Source organism: Nicotiana tabacum, chromosome 18 (genome assembly GCF_000715075.1).
Source record: "Nicotiana tabacum cultivar K326 chromosome 18, ASM71507v2, whole genome shotgun sequence".
Lineage (NCBI taxonomy): Eukaryota > Viridiplantae > Streptophyta > Magnoliopsida > Solanales > Solanaceae > Nicotiana > Nicotiana tabacum.
In genome coordinates, this window is record NC_134097.1 from 7,181,289 (window position 1) to 7,189,640 (window position 8,352).

An 8,352-nucleotide genomic window follows, 5' to 3' on the forward strand; every position below is an offset into this window, starting at 1 on the left:
GAGAAATCATCAAGGGGAATGGGGCTATGGCCGAGAACAAGTCATTGTGGCGGTAACTCTACCTAGAAGACTGGAGATCCCAAGATCTAGGTTCAAAGAGATCAAACAAAGTCATTAATGACGGTTCAACATTGTCAAATAAAATTTTAGTCCATTCTCGTGATGAGACAATGTTCAGTACCAAGGATAAAGCATTAAGGCTTTTTAATAATTTCTAAATTTGATACGGGGTATATCAAATAGTGTATCTACAGGATGACACGTTTAGGAATCACCTATTTAAGTGTGAAGTGTGAGCCGCTTCAAGGAGAACTTTGTAAGGCCAGTTTTCTACGCACTTATGAAACCAGGCGGTGTTCATGGCTGAAACGAACACAACAATGAGAACCAAAGACGGTTAAGGGTTGATTGTGTGACTTATGGTTGTCTAGGTATACACCAAAGATCGACGGTTCAAAGATATCAAATCTACCGATTGACCGAGTATATCCGACATAAGTTTACTACGGAAAGTTCAAAGGGAAACCTACTTATCCAGATGCAATTAATCCTTGCTTGTAAATCACACAGTTTTTCATGCATACTTCCGTGATATAGCCATTCCCCATTCATGTGGGGGATTGTTGAGGTTTTATTTTAAGATGTAATATTCGTAAAATGAGGGTGAATGGGAAATGGAGGGAAAATGAAATTTTGAGTAAAATTTTAAGTTTCCCCCTCTTAACAATGAGACATTGTCCCATATTGGAAGTGAAAGACATTTTTGGTGGGTATATATATAATTGCTTTTCTTGTAGCTCTTAAAGAGTTAAGAAGAAAGCAAGCCTCGCGCCGTCGTCGTCGTCGCTCGCTCGGCTCGGCTTCGGCTACGGCTTCGGCTTCGGATTTGGATTTGGATTTGGTCAAATGATCGATTGATTGATTAATTTTTTGGACCAAATTTATTTGTTAATAGTAAATATTAACGTAAGATTATCTGTATTTGTAAACGGATATTTTCCAATCCGTGTATTGATAATTTGGCAGCCGGATAATGGTCTTCCCACCATGAAGTGCTTGCTCCACAAACATGAAGTGCTTGCTCCACAAACATGTAATGCTTGCTCCACCATGAAGGGTGGACGTTTGGTCTTGCACTCCTTCTTGGCTGCTATATATATGAGCAGCAAATGTTGAAGAGATACAAAAAACTCAACATACAATTCGCTCAACAAATTGGCTATACATTGCATTCCTTCCTCTCAGAACTTCCATACGTTTTTCTGAGTATATACTCCTTCGTTCTGCATTATTTTTAACTTCAAACAAAGCAACTGTAAGTGTGATTTGCTACCGAACTTTGTGTTCGCCGAAACACTGGGGTTTGAAGTACCGCTACACCAGTGTGTTATTCGTTCTATCCTGGGAGGAAATAATCCATTACCTTGGGTACTAGGAGGGGATTAAATTCCTTAAGGAAACACTGTGAATTCAGTGGGCTCGAATTTATTATTATTGTTTCATTACGTTAACTTATATTTTGCAGAATTAATATTTACAAATACAGGAATATTGACCGGGAATAACAATCTTAAGGAATTTAATATTTATTTCTGTACTTGTGTTATTCTTATTATTCTGCAAACTAAAACCTTTGTGGTTTGTGTACTCCCGTTTTGGAGAGTTAAGCCTTCGTGGCGTTTTGTTGGATATTAAAATCTACATGATTTTTACTCCAGTTTGAAAACGTGTATTAAACGTTTGTTTGTGTCATTCTTTTCTGAAAAAGATGATGACTGAAAACGAAAACCAAGCTGTTCCGATGGCGACTGCCAACGCAACGACAAGCCGAACACCGGCGTTGGCACCGGCAGAAAAACCCGGAAAATTTTTCGGGATTGATTTCAAACGCTGGCAGCAGAAGCTGTTCTTCTACTTAACTACGTTATGTCTACAGAAGTTCATCAAGGAAGATGTTCCTGATCTGCCGGATAAAACTCCAGATAATGAACGCTTTCTCGTGATTGAAGCGTGGAAGCATTCTGATTTTTTATGCAAGAATTATATTCTTAGCGGACTGGATGATAATCTGTATAATGTATACAGTAGCATGGAGACATCCAAAGAATTGTGGAATGCGCTTGAAAAGAAATATAAGACTGAAGATGCCGGGATGAAGAAATTTGTTGCCGCAAAATTTCTGGACTACAAAATGATAGATAGCAAGTCTGTTATTACTCAAGTCCAGGAATTGCAAGTGATTATTCATGATCTACTTGCTGAAGGTCTTGTAATCAACGAAGCATTCCAAGTAGCAGCAATGATTGAGAAGTTGCCTCCGTTGTGGAAGGACTTCAAAAATTATTTGAAACACAAACGAAAGGAAATGTCCCTTGAAGATCTCATTGTTCGGTTGAGAATCAAAGAGGACAATAAAGCTGCTGAAAGGAGAGGCCGTGGAAATTCAACAATAATGGGAGAAAATATTGTTGAAGCTAACAAAAAGAGGAAGAAGGCTTCTGGTCCGAAATACAACCCAAGCAAGAAGCGGTTCAGTGGAAACTGCTACAACTGTGGGAAAACCGGACACAAATCTACGGAGTGTCGTGCTCCGAAGAAAGACAAGAAAAGGGGTCAAGCAAACATGGTAGTAAACCATGATGATGTTGATAACTTGTGTGCCATGCTCTCTGAATGTAACTTGGTGGGAAATCCTAAACTGTGGTGGTTTGATTCAGGAGCCACTCGCCATGTTTGTGCAGTTAGAGAGGCTTTTGCTACCTATGCTCTTGCTGAACCCGGAGAGACAGTTTATATGGGAAATGCTTCAACAGCAAAAGTTGAAGGATATGGGAAGGTATTTCTAAAAATGACTTCTGGCAAGGTCATGACTTTGAACAATGTCCTTCATGTTCCCGAAATGAGAAAGAATTTAGTCTCTACTAGACTTCTTGTTAAGCACGGTTTTAAGTGCATTTTTGTATCCAACAAGGTTGTAATTAGTAAGAATTAAATATTTGTGGGAAAAGGTTACCTCACCGAGGGCCTTTTCAACCTAAATGTAATGGTTGTTGAAAATAATAATAATATTTCAGCTTCTTCTTACTTACTTGAGTCAAATGATTTATGGCATGTACGTTTGGGTCATGTCAATTATAAAACCTTGCGGAAAATGATTAACTTGGAAGTACTGCCCAAGTTTGAATGCGAAAAATCAAAATGTCAAATATGTGTGGAATCTAAGTATGTTAAACATCCTTATAAGTCAGTTGAAAGGAATTCAAATCCTTTAGACTTAATTCACACAGATATTTGTGACATGAAGTCAATACCATCTCGCGGTGGAAAGAAGTATTTCATAACCTTTATTGACGATGGTACTCGATATTGCTATGTTTACTTACTGAATAGTAAAGATGAAGCAATAGACGCATTCAGGCAATACAAAAATGAAGTTGAAACGCAACTTAACAAGAAAGTAAAAATGATAAGAAGTGATAGGGGTGGTGAATATGAATCTCCTTTTGAAGAAATATGTTTAGAATATGGAATTATTCATCAAACAACAGCCCCTTACACGCCCCAATCTAATGGGATTGCGGAAAGAAAGAATCGCACATTAAAGGAGATGATGAATGCGTTGTTGATAAGTTCTGGTTTGCCACAGAACTTGTGGGGGAAGCCATTCTTACGGCTAATCGAATATTAAATCGAGTGCCCCATAGCAAAACACAATCCATTCCTTATGAACAATGGAAAGGAAGGAAGCCCAACTTGAATTATTTTAAAGTGTGGGGGTGTTTGGCAAAAGTGCAAGTTCCTAAACCCAAAAGGGTAAAGATAGGACCGAAAACCGTTGATTGTGTTTTCATAGGATATGCGACAAATAGTAAAGCATATCAATTTCTGGTTCATAAATCAGAAAATCCCGACATTCATAATAATACGGTTATAGAATCAGATAATGCTGAGTTTTTTGAAAATATATATCCGTATAAAAAGGAATGTGAGTCGTTTGGTGAAGGATCTAAACGACCTCGGGAAGAAACAAAAGAAAGTACATGTAATCAGGAGAATCCAAGACGTAGTAAACGTCAAAGAACGTCTACTTCATTTGGACCAGATTTTGTGACTTTCTTATTGGAGAATGAGCCTCAAACATTTAAAGAAGCTATGACTTCTTCGGAATCATTGTTTTGGAAAGAGGCAGTCAATAGTGAAATAGAATCCATATTGAACAACCATACATGGGAATTGGTTGATCTTCCTCCTGGAAATAAACCTTTGGGTTCTAAATGGATTTTTAAGAGAAAAATCAAAGATGATGGCACTATTGATAAATTCAAGGCAAGGCTCTTAGTCAAAGGGTATAGACAACGAGAAGGTCTAGACTACTTTGATACATACTCTCCAGTTACAAGAATTACGTCCATACGGATGTTAGTAGCATTAGCTGCAGTGTATGGTCTTGAAATTCATCAAATGGATGTTAAGACGGCCTTCTTAAATGGAGAGTTGGAGGAAGAAATTTACATGGAACAACCTGAAGGGTTTGTGGTTCCAGGTAAAGAAAAGAAGGTATGTAGACTTGTTAAGTCTCTTTACGGACTAAAACAAGCACCCAAACAATGGCATGCGAAATTTGACCAAACAATGTTGTCAAATGGTTTTAAGATAAATGAATGTGATAAATGCGTGTACATTAAAAAATATTCCAAATCACATAGTCATTGTTTGCCTATATGTGGATGATATGTTGATAATGAGTAATGACATTGCCAACATAAATGCTACTAAGCGTATGCTCAATAGCAAGTTTGATATGAAAGACTTGGGAGTTGCTGATTTAATTCTGGGAATTAAGATCAATAAGACTCCTCAAGGTCTGGCATTGTCACAATCTCATTATATTAAGACAGTACTTGAAAAATTCAAGCACTTGGGCTTTAAAGTTGCAAAGACTCCAATTGACGTGAATCTTGCATTAGCAAAGAACAAAGGCCAAAGCATATCACAATTGGATTATGCTCGTGTATTGGGATGCTTAATGTATATCATGAATTGTACATGACCAGACATAGCTTGTGCTATAAGTAAACTGAGTCGATATACGAGCAATCCAGGCCAATCTCATTGGATGGCAATGAAACGAGTTTTGGGATATTTAGAACATACCCAGAACTTTGAATTGCACTACAGTAATTTCCCTGCGGTGATTGAGGGATACTGTGATGCAAATTGGATCACCGGTTCAACTGATTCTAAGTCCACGAGTGGATATGTATTCATTATTGGTGGAGGAGCGGTATCTTGGAAGTCGTCCAAACAAACATGTATTGCCCGCTCTACAATGGAGGCTGAATTCATAGCCTTAGATAAAGCCGGTGAAGAAGCTGAATGGCTCCGGAATTTCTTGGAAGACATTCCATTTTGGCCCAAACCGTTGGCACCAATATGCATACATTGTGATAGTCAAGCGGCAATTGGAAGGCTGGGAGCGTCATGTATAACGGTAAATCTCGTCATATATGACGAAGACATAAAACCGTTAGGCAATTACTCTCTAGAGGAATTATCACAATTGACTATGTAAAGTCAAGTGATAATGTGTCGGATCCACTTACAAAAGGCCTAACTAGAGAGGTAGTTGAGAAATCATCAAGGGGAATGGGGCTATGGCCGAGAACAAGTCATTGTGGCGGTAACTCTACCTAGAAGACTGGAGATCCCAAGATCTAGGTTCAAAGAGATCAAACAAAGTCATTAATGACGGTTCAACATTGTCAAATAAAATTTTAGTCCATTCTCGTGATGAGACAATGTTCAGTACCAAGGATAAAGCATTAAGGCTTTTTAATGATTTCTAAATTTGATACGGGGTATATCAAATAGTGTATCTACAGGATGACACGTTTAGGAATCGCCTATTTAAGTGTGAAGTGTGAGCCGCTTCAAGGAGAACTTTGTAAGGCCAGTTTTCTACGCACTTATGAAACCAGGCGGTGTTCATGGCTGAAACGAACACAACAATGAGAACCAAAGACGGTTAAGGGTTGATTGTGTGACTTATGGTTGTCTAGGTATACACCAAAGATCGACGGTTCAAAGATATCAAATCTACCGATTGACCGAGTATATCCGACATAAGTTTACTACGGAAAGTTCAAAGGGAAACCTACTTATCCAGATGCAATTAATCCTTGCTTGTAAATCACACAGTTTTTCATGCATACTTCCGTGATATAGCCATTCCCCATTCATGTGGGGGAAGGTTGAGGTTTTATTTTAAGATATAATATTCTTAAAATGAGGGTGAATGGGAAATGGAGGGAAAATGAAATTTTGAGTAAAATTTTAAGTTTCCCCCTCTTAACAATGAGACATTGTCCCATATTGGAAGTGGAAGACATTTTTGGTGGGTATATATATAATTGCTTTTCTTGTAGCTCTTAAAGAGTTAAGAAGAAAGCAAGCCTCGCGCCGTCGTCGCCGTCGCTCGCTCGGCTCGGCTTCGGCTACGGCTTCGGCTTCGGCTTTGGATTCGAATTCGGATTTGGATTTGGATTTGGATTTGGATTTGGATTTGGTCAAATGATCGATTGATTGATTAATTTTTTGGACCAAATTTATTTGTTAATAGTAAATATTAACGTAAGATTATCCGTATTTGTAAACGGATATTTTTCAATCCGTGTATTGATAATTTGGCAGCCGGATAATGGTCTTCCCACCATGAAGTGCTTGCTCCACAAACATGAAGTGCTTGCTCCACAAACATGTAATGCTTGCTCCACCATGAAGGGTGGACGTTTGGTCTTGCACTCCTTCTTGGCTGCTATATATATGAGCAGCAAATGTTGAAGAGATACAAAAAACTCAACATACAATTCGCTCAACAAATTGGCTATACATTGCATTCCTTCCTCTCAGAACTTCCATACGTTTTTCTGAGTATATACTCCTTCGTTCTGCATTGTTTTTAACTTCAAACAAAGCAACTGTAAGTGTGATTTGCTACCGAACTTTGTGTTCGCCGAAACACTGGGGTTTTAAGTACCGCTACACCAGTGTGTTATTCGTTCTATCCTGGGAGGAAATAATCCATTACCTTGGGTACTAGAAGGAGATTAAATTCCTTAAGGAAACACTGTGAATTCAGTGGGCTCGAATTTATTATTATTGTTTCATTACGTTAACTTATATTTTGCAGAATTAATATTTACAAATACAGGAATATTGACCGGGAATAACAATCTTAAGAAATTTAATATTTATTTCTGTACTTGTGTTATTCTTATTATTCTGCAAACTAAAACCTTTGTGGTTTGTGTACTCCCGTTTTGGAGAGTTAAGCCTTCGTGGCGTTTTGTTGGATATTAAAATCTACGTGATTTTTACTCCAGTTTGAAAACGTGTATTAAACGTTTGTTTGTGTCATTCTTTTCTGAAAAAGATGATGACTGAAAACGAAAACCAAGCTGTTCCGATGGCGACTGCCAACGCAACGACAAGCCGAACACCGGCGTTGGCACCGGCAGAAAAACCCGAAAAATTTTTCGGGATTGATTTCAAACGCTGGCAGCAGAAGATGTTCTTCTACTTAACTACGTTATGTCTATAGAAGTTCATCAAGGAAGATGTTCCTGATCTGCCGGATAAAACTCCAGATAATGAACGCTTTCTCGTGATTGAAGCGTGGAAGCATTCTGATTTTTTATGCAAGAATTATATTCTTAGCGGACTGGATGATAATCTGTATAATGTATACAGTAGCATGGAGACATCCAAAGAATTGTGGAATGCGCTTGAAAAGAAATATAAGACTGAAGATGCCGGGATGAAGAAATTCGTTGCCGCAAAATTTCTGGACTACAAAATGATAGATAGCAAGTCTGTTATTACTCAAGTCCAGGAATTGCAAGTGATTATTCATGATCTACTTGCTGAAGGTCTTGTAATCAACGAAGCATTCCAAGTAGCAGCAATGATTGAGAAGTTGCCTCCGTTGTGGAAGGACTTCAAAAATTATTTGAAACACAAACGAAAGGAAATGTCCCTTGAAGATCTCATTGTTCGGTTGAGAATCGAAGAGGACAATAAAGCTGCTGAAAGGAGAGGCCGTGAAAATTCAACAATAATGGGAGCAAATATTGTTGAAGCTAACAAAAAGAGGAAGAAGGCTTCTGGTCCGAAATACAACCCAAGCAAGAAGCGGTTCAGTGGAAACTGCTACAACTGTGGGAAAACCGGATACAAATCTACGGAGTGTCGTGCTCCGAAGAAAGACAAGAAAAGGGGTCAAGCAAACATGGTAGTAAACCATGATGATGTTGATAACTTGTGTGCCATGCTCTCTGAATGTAACTTGGTGGG